Source organism: Eptatretus burgeri, chromosome 1 (assembly GCF_056783735.1).
Source record: "Eptatretus burgeri isolate ZD-2024b chromosome 1, Ebu_testis_v1, whole genome shotgun sequence".
Lineage (NCBI taxonomy): Eukaryota > Metazoa > Chordata > Myxini > Myxiniformes > Myxinidae > Eptatretus > Eptatretus burgeri.
In genome coordinates, this window is record NC_140961.1 from 138,867,670 (window position 1) to 138,881,903 (window position 14,234).

At 62.3% G+C, this 14,234-nt stretch overlaps 1 protein-coding gene across 5 annotated transcripts in view; it reads right to left on the bottom strand.

The window, feature by feature from the left end:
* CAMSAP1 (calmodulin regulated spectrin associated protein 1) overlaps window positions 1-13,466 on the bottom strand; it is a 132,914-nt gene extending 119,448 nt beyond the window's left edge. For 3 of the 5 annotated variants that reach the window (XM_085844821.1, XM_085844836.1, XM_085844816.1), the window contains exon 1: window positions 13,094-13,465. The gene's annotated coding sequence lies outside the window, so the exon portion shown is untranslated. Of the gene's footprint in view, window positions 1-12,864; window positions 12,884-13,093 lie in introns of those variants that run through there. The other 2 variants (XM_085844830.1, XM_085844817.1) reach the window with 2 other exon arrangements.
* Between the last annotated feature and the right edge of the window lie 768 nt (window positions 13,467-14,234).

The window sequence follows — 14,234 nt, forward strand, 5'->3', positions numbered from 1 at the left end:
CTACTTTGAGGGGGTACATTTGATAAACTATGTAAGAATAAATTTAGTCCTGGAAGTTTTTCCATCAGACCTCATATGCATGTTCAATTCAGCAGTTTTGTTTAAAAAAATTTTTTAGCACAAAATAATGTCAGTTATCGTTTCAAACCAAAATCAAATAAAAACACGCTGACTTTAGAACGGGGGTGCTGGCAACGCATTGTGATGTGGGGTTACAATAACTGGAATGGTAGAGCGCACACCTCCGCCAGGCTGAACAGTTTACGTCTTGTTTCGCACCGATAGTTTGGATTCAGATCCGGCCTTGAACCAAAATTTAATCGGCTTGTTCTCATCACCGAACCAACTTATCCACCCAGTTTCATCCAAATTTCATCTCGGAAATTTCATCTCGGACTCTGGAAAATCCTCTATTTCTCTTTGCCGACGACTCCACCCTCTGCCGTACCATCTGTCATCCCTCAGACCGGCAAGCAGCAGCTTGTTCGCTCACTGCAGATCTGGATAAAATCACAAACTGGTCCAACACGTGGAACATGTCTTTCAATCCAGACAAATCTCACACTCTCACTATGTCTCTTCGAAAGGACCGTTTACAAACCCCCCCCCCATCCACTTTCTCAACAATCCTCTGGAAGAAGTCTTTTCTGTCAAGCTTCTAGGTCTCACTATCTGCCATGACCTTTCCTGGGAAAGTCACATTTCCAACCTCGCTACAAAAGCCAGTCGCCGACTGGGAATCCTCCGTCGCGCTAAGTCCTTCCTCGGCCCTCTTGAGCTCCTGACTACTTACAAAGCTTTTGTCCGTAGCCTGATGGAGAACTGCTCTCCCCTCTGGGCTGGTGCTCCTGCCTCCCACCTTTCTCGGCTTCATGCTGTCGAAACCAGGGCATTTAAGATCATCGGCATCTCCCGCAATGAAGCTGAGTCTTTGGGCCTCTCACTCAATCACCGCAGGTTGGTCAGTGGTCTTTCTGTCTTCTACCGACTCCTAACCAGCCTTGCCCCCCCTGCTCTCTCTGCGATTTGTCCCCACCACATTTCCACAGGGCACTCAAGGTCCGCCAACAACCCCCTTCTGGTAAAACTACCAAAATCACGAATCACTGCTCATCTTCACTCTTTCATTCCTCGTTTTTCCCGCCTTTGGAATAAACTTCCTCACTCTATTCTTTCCCATTCTTCCCTCCAGGCTTTCAAAACAGCTGTTCACCACCACCTCTTATCTTCCCCCATCCAAATCCTCGATCTTTTCTACCCCCGATAATCCACCCAAGCCCACTTCCTTCATTTCTCCGGCTTTCCTTCCTGAAAGTCCCCGAAATGTCCATCTCATCTTCGCCATGTTCCCCGTCCCATCCCCATCCCTCTCCCTTCCACAGTTCACCTAATGTGTCTGTTCCCCACTGTTTTGTCCCTTCCACTCCCGCCCCTCTTGTCTCATGCCTCCTTGCTGCGAGTTGTGTGTTAGCTCTCATACGAGCCTCGACCAAGGTATACAAAAAAAAAAAAAAAAAAATCCTTCAACTTTTTGAAATATCATGCTGATGCAGTACTGTATATGGTTTTTGGCCTGATCTCTCAATGGTGAGGAATCACTTAGAAAAAATTAAAATTCTCATATTCGGATCCGTATCCGGAGCTTCACCAAAATCTCAACAATTTGCCCATGCAACACACCCAACCTGATCAAGTTTTGTCTTAATGTGTCCATAACTATTTGAAATATCCTGCTCACACACAGACAGACAAACAGACAAACAGGGGTGAAAACAATCCCTGGCCACCATCAGTGGGAGAGGTAATAAAATACCGTACAAGCTACAATGGAATGGACAGGTGGAGCCATTTCACTTGTGCAAAACTGCCCTCCGAGCATTGAGATACAAAAACAGTGCTTTATAACATGTGTGCCATGTGGTGGAGATCAGAGCTATTAGAGGGTGTCAGGGGTTGGGGAGGAGGAGGAGGAGGAATGGGTGTCGGGGAGGAGGGGGAGGAGGAGGAGGAGGAATGGGTGTCGGGGAGGAGGAGGAGGAGAAGGAGGAATGGGTGTCGGGGAGGAGGAGGAGGAGAAGGAGGAATGGGTGTCGGGGAGGAGGAGGAGGAGAAGGAGGAATGGGTGTCGGGAGGAGGGGGAGGAGGAGGAGGAGGAATGGGTGTCGGGGAGGAGGAGGAGGAGGAGGAGGAATGGGTGTCGGGGAGGAGGAGGAGGAGGAGGAGGAGGAGGAGGAGGAATGGGTGTCGGGAGGAGGAGGAGGAGGAGGAGGAGGAGGAGGAGGAGGAGGAATGGGTGTCGGGGAGGAGGAGGAGGAGGAGGAGGAATGGGTGTCGGGAGGAGGAGGAGGAGGAGGAGGAGGAGGAATGGGTGTCGGGGAGGAGGAGGAGGAGGAATGGGTGTCGGGGAGGAGGAGGAGGAGGAGGAGGAGGAATGGGTGTCGGGGAGGAGGAGGAGGAGGAGGAGGAATGGGTGTCGGGGAGGAGGAGGAGGAGGAGGAAGAGGAATGGGTGTCGGGGAGGAGGAGGAGGAGGAGGAAGAGGAATGGGTGTCGGGGAGGAGGAGGAGGAAGAGGAATGGGTGTCGGGGAGGAGGAATGGGTGTCGGGGAGGAGGAGGAGGAGGAGGAGGAATGGGTGTCGGGGAGGAGGAGGAGGAGGAGGAATGGGTGTCGGGGGAGGAGGAGGATGGGTGTCGGGGAGGAGGAGGAGGAGGAGGAGGAATGGGTGTCGGGAGGAGGAGGAGGAGGAGGAATGGGTGTCGGGGAGGAGGAGGAGGAGGAGGAGGAATGGGTGTCGGGGAGGAGGAGGAGGAGGAGGAGGTATGGGTGTCGGGAGGAGGAGGAGGAGGAGGAGGAGGTATGGGTGTCGGGGAGGAGGAGGAGGAGGAGGAGGTATGGGTGTCGGGGAGGAGGAGGAGGAGGAGGAGGTATGGGTGTCGGGGAGGAGGAGGAGGAGGATGAGGTATGGGTGTCGGGGAGGAGGAGGAGGATGAGAATGGGTGTAGGGGAGGAGTAGGAGGAGTAGGAGAGTAGGAGGAGTAGGGAGGGAGTAGGAGGAGTAGGAGGAGTAGGAGGAGTAGGAGGAGTAGGAGGAGTAGAGGAGTAGGAGGGGTAGGAGGAGTAGGAGGAGTAGGAGGAGTAGGAGGAGGAGTAGGAGGAGTAGGAGGAGGAGTAGGAGGAGTAGGAGGAGGAGTAGGAGGAGGGAGGAGTAGGAGGAGGAGTAGGAGGGAGGAGTAGGAGTAGGAGGAGGAGGGAGGAGGAGTAGGAGGAGGAGTAGGAGGAGGTAGGGAGGAGTAGGAGGGGTAGGAGGGGTAGGAGGGGTAGGAGGGGTAGGAGGGGTAGGAGGGGTAGGAGGGGTAGGAGGGGTAGGAGGGTAGGAGGGGTAGGAGGGGTAGGAGGGGTAGGAGGGGTAGGAGGGTAGGAGGGTAGGAGAGGGTAGGAGGGGTAGGAGGAAGAGGAGAGGAGGGAGGAAGAGGAGGAAGAGGGAAGGAAGGAAGAGGAGGAAGAGGAGGAAGAGGAGGAAGAGGAGGAAGAGGAGGAAGGAGGAAGAGGAGGAAGAGGAGGAAGGGGAGGAGGAGGAGGAGGAGGAGTGGGTGTCGGGGATTGGGGAGGAGGAGGAGGAATTGGCGTGGGTGTCGGGGATTGGGGAGGAGGAGGAGGAGGAGGAGGAGTGGGTGTCGGGGGAGGAGGAGGAGGAGGAGGCGTGGGTGTCGGGGTCGGGGGTCGGGGAGGAGGAGGAGGAGGAGTGGGTGTCGGGGGTCGGGGGTCGGGGAGGAGGAGGAGGAGGAGGCGTGGGTGTCGGGGGTCGGGGTCGGGGGTCGGGGAGGATGAGGAGGAGGAGGAGGCGTGGGTGTCGGGGTCGGGGGGTCGGGGTCGGGGAGGATGAGGAGGAGGAGGAGTGGGTGTCGGGGGAGGAGGAGGAGGGTGTCGGGGATTGGGGAGGAGGAGGAGGAGGAGGCGTGGGTGTCGGGGATTGGGGAGGAGGAGAAGGAGGAGTGGGTGTCGGGGATTGGGGAGGAGGAGGAGGAGGAGGCGTGGGTGTCGGGGATTGGGGAGGAGGAGGAGGAGCGTGGGTGTCGGGGATTGGGGAGGAGGAGGAGGAGGCGTGGGTGTCGGGGGTCGGGGGTCGGGGAGGAGGAGGAGGAGGAGGAGGAGGCGTGGGTGTCGGGGGTCGGGGAGGAGGACGAGGAGGAGGAGGAGGCGTGGGTGTCGGGTGTCGGGGGTCGGGGAGGAGGGAGGAGGAGGAGGCGTGGGTGTCGGGTGTCGGGGGTCGGGGAGGAGGAGGAGGAGGAGGCGTGGGTGTCGGGTGTCGGGGGTCGGGGAGGAGGAGGAGGAGGAGGCGTGGGTGTCGGGGGTCGGGGGTCGGGGGTCAGGGAGGATGAGGAGGAGGAGGCGTGGGTGTCGGGGGTCGGGGGTCGGGGAGGATGAGGAGGAGGAGGAGGAGGAGGAGTGGGTGTCGGGGTCGGGGGGAGGAGGAGGACGAGGAGGAGTAGTGGGTGTCGTGGGTCGGGGGAAGGAGGAGGAGGAGGAGGGAGGAGGGAAGGAGGAGGAGGAGGAGGAGGAGGAGGAGGAGGGTGTCGGGGGTCGGGGGAGGAGGAGGAGGAGGAGGAGGAGTGGGTGTCGGGGGTCGGGGGAAGGAGGAGGAGGAGGGAGGAGTAGTGGGTGTCGGGGGTCGGGGGGAAGGAGGAGGAGGAGGAGGAGGAGGAGGAGTGGGTGTCGGGGGTCGGGGGGGAGGAGGAGGAGGAGGAGGAGGAGGAGGAGTGGGTGTCGGGGGTCGGGGGGGGGAGGAGGGGAGGAGGAGGAGGAGGAGGAGTGGGTGTCGGGGGTCGGGGGAGGGAGGAGGAGGAGGAGGAGGAGGAGGAGGAGGGTGTCGGGGGTCGGGGGGGAGGAGGAGGAGGAGGAGGAGGAGGAGGAGTGGGTGTCGGGGGTCGGGGGAGGAGGAGGAGGAAGGGAGGAGGAGGAGGAGGAGGAGGAGTGGGTGTCGGGGGTCGGGGAGGAGGAGGAGGAGGAGGAGGAGGAGTGGGTGTCGGGGGTCGGGGAGGAGGAGGAGGAGGAGGAGGAGGAGGAGTGGGTGTCGGGGTCGGGGGAGGAGGAGGAGGAGGAGGAGGAGGAGTGGGTGTCGGGGGTCGGGGAGGAGGAGGAGGAGGAGGAGGAGGAGGAGGAGTGGGTGTCGGGGGTCGGGGGGAGGAGGAGGAGGAGGAGGAGGAGGAGGAGGAGTGGGTGTCGGGGGTCGGGGGGAGGAGGAGGAGGAGGAGGAGGAGGAGTGGGTGTCGGGGTCGGGGGGAGGAGGAGGAGGAGGAGGGAGTGGGTGTCGGGGGTCGGGGGGGAGGAGGAGGAGGAGGAGGAGGAGTGGGTGTCGGGGTCGGGGGGAGGAGGAGGAGGAGGAGGAGTGGGTGTCGGGGGTCGGGGGGGAGGAGGAGGAGGAGGAGTGGGTGTCGGGGGTCGGGGGGAGGAGGAGGAGGAGGAGGAGTGGGTGTCGGGGGTCGGGGGGAGGAGGAGGAGGAGGAGGAGGAGTGGGTGTCGGGGGTCGGGGGAGGAGGAGGAGGAGGAGGAGGAGGAGTGGGTGTCGGGGGTCGGGGGAGGAGGAGGAGGAGGAGGAGGAGTGGGTGTCGGGGGTCGGGGGGAGGAGGGAGGAGGAGGAGGGAGTGGGGGTCGGGGGGGGGAGGAGGAGGAGGAGGAGGAGGAGGGTGTCGGGGTCGGGGGGAGGAGGAGGAGGAGGAGGAGGAGTGGGTGTCGGGGGTCGGGGGGAGGAGGAGGAGGAGGAGGAGGAGGAGTGGGTGTCGGGGGTCGGGGGGAGGAGGAGGAGGAGGAGGAGGAGGAGGAGGGGTGTGTCGGGGGTCGGGGGAGGAGGAGGAGGAGGAGGAGGAGGAGTGGGTGTCGGGGGTCGGGGGGGAGGAGGAGGAGGAGGAGGAGTGGGTGTCGGGGGGGAGGAGGAGGAGGATGAGGAGGATTGGGTGTCGGGGGTCGGGGGGATGAGGGAGGAGGAGGAGGAGGAGGAGGAGTGGGTGTCGTGGGGGTCGGGGGGAGGAGGAGGAGGAGGAGGAGGAGTGGGTGTCGGGGGTCGGGGGGAGGAGGAGGAGGAGGAGGAGGAGGAGGAGGAGGGAGGAGTGGGTGTCGGGGTCGGGGGGGAGGAGGAGGAGGAGGAGGAGTGGGTGTCGGGAGGAGGAGGAGGAGGAGGAGGAGGAGTGGGTGTCGGGGGTCGGGGGGAGGAGGAGGAGGAGGAGGAGGTGGGGGTGTCGGGGGTCGGGGGGAGGAGGAGGAGGAGGAGGGAGGGGGTGTCGGGGGTCGGGGGGAGGGGAGGAGGAGGAGGAGGAGGAGGTGGGTGTCGGGGGTCGGGGGGAGGAGGAGGAGGAGGAGGAGTGGGTGTCGGGGGTCGGGGGAGGAGGAGGAGGAGGAGGAGGAGGAGTGGGTGTCGGGGGTCGGGGGGAGGAGGAGGAGGAGGAGGAGGAGGAGGGTGTCGGGGTCGGGGGGGAGGAGGAGGAGGAGGAGGAGTGGGTGTCGGGGTCGGGGGGGGGGGAGGAGGAGGAGGAGGAGGAGTGGGTGTCGGGGGTCGGGGGGAGGAGGAGGAGGAGGAGGAGGAGTGGGTGTCGGGGGTCGGGGGGAGGAGGAGGAGGAGGAGGAGGAGGAGTGGGTGTCGGGGGTCGGGGGGAGGAGGAGGAGGAGGAGGAGGAGGAGGAGTGGGTGTCGGGGGTCGGGGGGGAGGAGGAGGAGGAGGAGGAGGAGGAGTGGGTGTCGGGGGTCGGGGGAGGAGGAGGAGGAGGAGGAGGAGTGGGTGTCGGGGGGGGAGGAGGAGGAGGAGGAGGAGGAGGAGGAGTGGGTGTCGGGGGTCGGGGGGGAGGAGGAGGAGGAGGAGGAGGAGGAGTGGGTGTCGGGGGGTCGGGGGAGGAGGAGGAGGAGGGAGGAGGAGTGGGTGTCGGGGGTCGGGGGGAGGAGGAGGAGGAGGAGGAGGGAGGAGGAGGAGGAGGTTGGGGGTCGGGGAGGAGGAGGAGGAGGAGGAGGAGGAGTGGGTGTCGGGGGTCGGGGGGGAGGAGGAGGAGGAGGAGGAGTGGGGTCGGGGGTCGGGGGGAGGAGGAGGAGGAGGAGGAGGGGTGTCGGGGGTCGGGGGGAGGAGGAGGAGGAGGAGGAGTGGGTGTCGGGGTCGGGGGGGAGGAGGAGGAGGAGGAGGAGTGGGTGTCGGGGTCGGGGGGGGAGGAGGAGGAGGAGGAGGAGTGGGTGTCGGGGGTCGGGGGGAGGAGGAGGAGGAGGAGTGGGTGTCGGGGGTCGGGGGGAGGAGGAGGAGGAGGAGTGGGTGTCGGGGGTCGGGGGGGAGGAGGGTGTGTCGGGGGTCGGGGGGGAGGAGGAGGAGGAGGAGGATAATCGGGGGTCGGGGTAGGAGGAGGAGGAGGAGTGGGTGTCGGGGGTCGGGGGGAGGGGGGAGGGAGGAGGAGGAGGGAGGAGGGGTGTCGGGGGTCGGGGAGGGAGGAGAGGAGGAGGGAGGAGTCGGGGGTCGGGGGGGAGGAGGAGGATGAGGAGGAGTCGGGGGTCGGGGTCGGGGGAGGAGGAGGAGGAGGAGGGAGGGTGTCGGGGGCCGGGGAGGAGGAGGAGGAGGAGGAGGGTGTCACGGAGGGGGGTAGGAGGAGGAGCGGGGAGCGGGGTGTCGGGAGCGGTCGAGGTGCGGAGGAGGAGGAGGAGGGAGGAGGGGTGTCGGGGTGCGGGGAGCGGAGGAGGAGGGAGGAGGAGCGGGAAGCCGGGGTCGGGGGGAGTGCGGGAGGAGGAGGAGGGTGTGCGGGGAGTCGGGGTGCGGGGAGGAGGAGGAGGCGGAGGAGGAGGAGGAGGAGGAGCGTGGGTGTCGGGGAGCGGGGGGAGGAGGAGGAGGAGGAGGAGCGGGTGTGCGGGGAGTCGGGGGGAGGAGGAGGAGGAGGAGGAGGGTGTCGGGGGTGCGGAGGAGGAGGAGGAGGAGGAGGAAGTGCGGGGGTGCGGGGTGCGGGAGGGTGCGGAGGAGTGGGTGTGCGGGGGGCGGGGAGGAGGGAGGATGAGCGGGGAGTCGGGGAGTCGGGGGAGCGGGGAGGAGGAGTGGGAGCGGGGAGTCGGGGGAGCAGGAGGACTATGTCGGGGTGCAGTTGGGGAGGAGGGTGGTAGGGTGCGGGGGGCGGGGAGCGGGGTGCAGGGAGCGGGGTGCAGCGAGGTGCGGGGGAGCAGGGGAGCGGGGGAGCAGGTGCGCGGGCGGAGCGGGGAGCGGGCGGGTGCAGGGAGCGGGGTGCAGGGATGGGTGCGGGGAGCGGGGCGGGGAGCGGGGTGTAGGGAGCGGGGTGTAGCGGGGGAGCGGGGTGCGGGTAGGGAGCGGGGTGCGGGTGCGGGGAGCGGGGTGCGGGGAGCGTGGGTGCGGGGAGCGGGGTGTGTAGCGAGCGTGCGCGTGTAGGGAGCCGGTGCGCGAGCGGAGCGTGCGCGGGGAGCGGGTGTAGGGAGCAGGGTGCGGGTGTAGGGTGCGGGTGCGCGGGTGTAGCGTAGGGTGCGGGTGTAGCGAGCGGTGTAGGGAGCGGGTGTAGCGGGGAGCGGGGTGTAGGGTGTAGGGGGAGCGGGGTGTAGGGTGTAGGGTGTAGGGGAGCGGGGAGCGGGGAGCAGGGGTGTAGGGTGTAGGGAGCGTAGGGGTGTAGGGTGTAGCGGAGCGGGTGTAGGGAGCGGGGGTGTAGGGTGTAGCCGGTGGTAGGGAGCGGGGTGCAGGGTGTAGCGGGGTGTGCAGTAGGGAGCGGGCAGGAGCGTGTGCAGGGAGCGGGGTGTAGGGTGTAGGGGCAGGGAGCGGGTGTGGGTGTAGGTGTAGGGTGTAGGGAGCGGGGGGTAGTGTAGGGAGCGGGTGTAGGGTGTAGGGAGCGGGTGTAGGGTGTAGGGAGCGGGGTAGTAGCGGGGTGTAGGAGCGGGGGCGGGTGTAGGGTGTAGGGAGCGGGGTGTAGCGGGCAGGGAGCAGGCAAGAGGCGTGTACGTAGGGTGTACGTGTGCGGGTGTGTGCAGGGTAGGTAGGTAAGAGCGGTGTATGTAGGTGTGTAGGTAGGAGCGTGGGTGTAGGGTGGTAGGTGTAGCGGGTGTAGGTAGGTAGGGAGCGGGGTAGGTGTAGGTAGGTTTTTGCGAGAGCCGGGCGTGCAGGGTGTATGGGTGTAGAGCCAGGTAGGTGTAGGTAGGCAGAGCGGGTGTGTAGGTGTAGATGGGTAGGTAGGGGGAGGGGGGGGTGTATATGTAGGTAGGTAGTAGGAGCGGGGTGTAGGGGTTAGGGAGCGTGGTGGTAGGGTGTAGGGAGGCAGGCAGAGCGTGTAGGCAGAGCGGGTGTAGGGTGTAGGAGAGCGTGGGTGTAGGGTGTGAGAGCGTGGGTGTAGGGTGTAGGGAGTTGGTGTAGGGTGTAGGGAGCGGGTGTAGGGTGTAGGTGAGCCGGGGTGTCGAGGTAGATGGGTAGGTAGGGGTGTAGAGCCAGGCAGGCAGCGGGGTGTCGGGTGTAGGGAGCGGGGTGTCGGGGTGTAGGTAGAGCGGGGGTGTCGAGAGCTGGTGTCGGGTGTAGGGAGCCGGGTGTAGGGTGTAGGGAGCGCAAGTAGGCAGAGCCGGGTGTAGGGAGCGGTGTAGAGTGTAGGGAGCGGGGTGTAGAGTGGCAGGGAGCGAGTAGGGTGCTAGGGTAGGGCGGGTAGGAGGGTGTAGGCAGGGAGCGTGGGCGTAGGATGTAGGACGTGGGGTGTCCATGTAGGAGAGCCGGGTATCTGGGTGTAGGGGAGCCATGTCTGCCATGTAGGGAGCTGTAGGGTGTCCAGGTAGGGAGCTGGGTGTCTATGTAGGGGGAGCTGGGTGTCGGTAGAGCCAGGCAGAGAGAGCGGTAGGAAGGTAGAAGGTAGGGTGTAGGGAGCCAAGTAGGCAGTAGCCGGTGTAGGCAGAGAGCCGGGTGTAGGGCGTAGGGAGCCGGGGTGTAGGATGTAGGGTGTGAGGTGGGGTAGGGGAGCGGGGTGTGGGGAGGGGGGTGTAGGGTGTAGGGAGCGGGGTGTAGGATGTAGGGTGTAGGGTGTAGGGAGCGGGGTGTAGGGTGTAGGGAGCGGGGTGTAGGGTGTAGGGAGCTGGGTGTAGGGTGTAGGGAGCTGGTGTAGGGTGTGTAGGGAGCGGGTGTAGGGATGTAGGAGCGGGGTGTAGGGTGTAGGGATGTGTGTAGGGTGTAGGGTGTAGGGGTAGGTACGGGGGTGTAGGGTGTAGGAGCGGGGTGTAGGGTGTAGGGAGCGGGGTGTAGGGTGTAGTGGAGCGTGGGTGTAGGGTGTAGGGAGCGGGTGTAGGGTGTAGGGAGCGGTGTAGGTGTAGGGGGAGCGGGGGTGTAGGGTGTAGGGAGCGGGTGTAGGGTGTAGGGAGCGGGTGTAGGGTGTAGGGAGCGGGGTGTGTAGGGTGTAGGGAGCGGTGTGTAGGGTGTAGGGAGCGGTGGGTGTAGGGTGTAGGGAGCGGGGTGTGAGGGTGTGTAGGGAGCGGGTGGTAGGGGGAGGGAGCGGGCGGGGGGTGTAGGGTGTAGCGGGGTGTAGGGTGTAGAGCGGTGTAGGGTGTAGGAGCGTAGGTGTGTAGGGTGTAGGGTGTAGCGGGGTGTAGGGTGTAGGGTGTAGCGGGTGTAGGTGTAGGAGCGGGTGTAGGGTGTAGGGAGCGGGGTGTGTAGGGGTGTGTAGGAGATGGGTGTAGGGTGTAGGGGAGCTAGGGTGTAGGGTGTAGGGTGTAGGGTGTAGGATCTGTGCGTAGGGAGTGTAGGGTGTAGGGTGTAGGTGTAGTAGGGTGTAGGGTGTAGGGTGTAGCGGGTGTAGGGTGTAGGGTGTAGGAGCGGAGCGTAGGGAGCAGGTGTGTGGTGAGTGTGCAGGTGCAGGTGTAGCGGTGTAGGGTGTAGGGTGTGCAGGGGTGTAGGTGTAGCGGGGTGTAGGTGGGTGTAGGATCTGTGCGTAGGGAGCGGGTGTAGGGAGTAGGAAGTAGTGAAGGATGTAGCGGTGTAGGGTGTAGCGTGTAGGGAGCGGGGTGTAGAGCGGTGTAGGGTGTAGCGGTGTAGGGAGCGGGGTGAAGGAGCTGTGTGTAGGGGAGCGGGGTGTAGGAGCGGGTGTAGGATGTAGGGTGTAGGGTGTAGTGAGCGGGGTGTAGGGAGCGTGGGTGTAGAGCTAGGGTGTGAAGGATGTAGGGGTGCAGGGTGCAGGGTGGTGGGAGCGGGGTGCAGGGTGTAGGGTGTAGGGAGTGGGTGTAGGGAGCGGGGTGTATGGATGTAGGGTGTAGGGAGCGGGTGTAGGGAGCGGGGTGTAGGATGCAGTAGGGTGTAGTGAGCCAGGCAGAGCGGTGGAGGTGGTGAGTGTAGGGTGTAGGTGGTGTAGGCGCGGGGGTGCAGGATGTAGCGGTGTAGATGTAGGGATGGGTGGTGGATGGGTGCAGGGAGCCAGTGCAGGATGGTGGTGTAGAGCGGGTAGAGCGGTGGTGGATGTAGGTGTAGAGCGGGGTGGTAGGGAGCGTGTGTATACGTGTAGGGTGTGTGGGTGTAGGGAGCCGGGGTGTGTAGTGACGAGGGTGTAGGTGTAGGGAGCGGGTAGGGTGTGGAAGGTAGAGCGGGGTAGGAGCGGTGTAGGGAGCCGGGGTGTAGGGAGCGGGGGTGTAGGAGCGGGGTGTAGGGAGCGTGGGTGTAGGGAGCGTGGGTGTAGGGAGCGGGTGGTGTAGCGGAGCGGGGTGTAGGGAGCGGTGGGTAGGGAGCGGGGTGTAGGGAGCGGGTGCGTACGAGCGGGGTGGGTGAGGGAGCGGGGTGTAGGGAGCGGGGTGGTGAGCGGGGTGTAGGGGAGCGGGGTGTAGGGAGCGGGGTGTAGGGAGCGGGTGTAGGGAGCGGGGTGTGTAGGGAGCGGGGTGTAGGGAGCGGGGTGTAGGGGGAGCGTGGGTGTAGGTGAGCGGGTGTAGAGCGAGCGGGGGGGAGTTGGGTGTAGGGAGCGGTGGTGTAGGGAGCGGCGGTAGGGAGCGGGTGTGTAGGGAGCTGTGGGTGTAGGGAGCGGGGTGGTAGGCGAGCGGTAGGAGCGGTAGGGAGCGGGTGGGGGGAGCGGGGTGTAGGGAGCGGGGTGTAGGGGAGCGTGGGTGTAGGGAGCGGGGTGTAGGGAGCTGTGGGTGTGGGAGCGGGTGTAGGGAGCGGGGTGTAGGAGCGGGGTGTAGGGAGCGGGGTGTAGGGAGCGGGGTGTAGGGAGCGGGGTGTAGGGAGCGGGGGGTGGGGAGCGGGGTGTAGGGGAGCGGTGTAGGGAGTGTGTGGGAGCGGGGTGTAGGGAGCGGGGGTGTAGGGGAGCGGGGTGTAGGGAGCGGGGTGTAGGGAGCGGGGTGTAGGGAGCGGGGTGTAGGGAGCGGGGTGTAGGGAGCGGGGTGTAGGGAGCGGGGTGCAGGGTGCACGGTGCAGGGTGCAGGGTGCACGGTGCAGGGTGCAGGGTGCAGGGTGCAGGGTGCAGGGTGCAGGGTGTCGGGAGCGGGGTGTAGGATGTAGGGTGTAGGGTGTAGCGTGTAGGGTGTAGGGAGCGGGGTGTAGGGTGTAGGATGTGGGGTGTAGGGTGTAGGGAGCGGGGTGTAGGATGTAGGGTGTAGGGTGTAGGGAGCGGGGTGTAGGGAGCGGGGTGTAGGATGTAGGGTGTAGGGTGTAGGGAGCGGGGTGTAGGATGTAGGGTGTAGGGTGTAGGGAGCGGGGTGTAGGGTGTGAGAGTTGAGAAATCGGAAAAGGAAAAAAAATGGGGATAAGAAGAAGAAATACACCACTCTGTGCATCTTTCTTGCAAAAACAAATATTATAAACCAAATCGACAACTTGTGTACCAATAGAAAAGGAAGACCGACAATAATACTAAACACAAAACGTTCAAATAATAATTTACACCATTTGTTCGGAAACGAACCGTTTCGTGTTCGAGTCCGAAATCAAGACGTTTCACCCAGACGAGTAATTGTGCCGAAGGCCGCGACCAGTCACAGCAGTTACCTCATCGGACAATTTCGTCCAATCGGAGTCTATGAACTCCTCCGGTCGGTAATTCCACCTCAGACGAGATCCCGACCCACAACCTCAATCATTCATTAGGCCCGAGCGAATCCCACAACAGTCCACAAGCAGTCGAGGGGCCTCACCTTTCTCAAAGCATTGCAAGACCTCCTCCTCGTAGTCCACTCACGATGGGAAGGACGGTGGAGACGCGACGGCCGCGAAGGACAATTTCCACGGAGACGGCGAATAAGAGCAACGCGAATGACAATAGTAATAAGAATAAACCAACAAGATCGTAAATGTCAAAACAAAAAAAACAAAAGCACGTGCAATTGTCGTTGGTTATCGAAAATATAAATTATCCACGAGGTAAAATTTTCTTCACGGTGTAAACAAAAATCGGAAATCAAACCCTTATTTATGTACAAAAAAAATAAATCTGAGTGCAAAAAGCAAAATTGAAGCGCCCCTGCAGATCGCCGAAGGAGCCGCTTACTGCGCATGCGCAGCGTAGGTTTGGCGCCTCCCTGTGGATCCTTTAAATGACGTCACTGGCTGGAAGCTGTGGTAAAATATCATGCAGAAAAATTGAAATCAAAGGAAGTCTTTGTTGTTGCGTTGGTTGAAAGAGCGAAATGGAGGCAGTAATATAATTTTCCTGAAGGTTTGGATTAATTTGAAGCACCCCTTACTTCATTTAAATATCGTCTCCGAGGAGCATTTCCATGTTTCAGGGGGGGCGGAAACCGACAGCATTAGCTTATAAATATACTGTAGAGAGTGTTGTGAAATTTCAAAGTTATCATACTGCAATAATTCTTAATAACAAATAAATACATTAAAAAAAATTAATCCTGGAGCGATCAAAGTTGGAGTATGTTGCCTTATACACCGCCCAGGTACTTTTTTGTCCGATTGAAAAAATATATAATTTCCCCATAGATTTCTACCTCATGCAAGAGCGTGTCCACTTTGGGAGAGTGGTTCGTGATGAAAGTGAGATGGCAGGCTTAATAAACTGGTATTTTACTTCAACTTTTACACAAGAACAGTCAGGAGAATTTCCAATAGCTGAGAGTATCTCTCGAGGAGGTGAGGAAGGGCTTTTACAGAAGATCCAGGTTGGAGTAGAGGAAGTAAAGGAACAGCTAGGAAATATAAGAGAAGATAAGGCTCTGGGTCCAAATAATATGTAACCTTGAGTTTTGAGAGAGGTGCTGAGCAGGTAAGCGAGATGTTAACGGATATTTTCAATAGTTCCCTGGAGTCAGCACAGGTACCGGA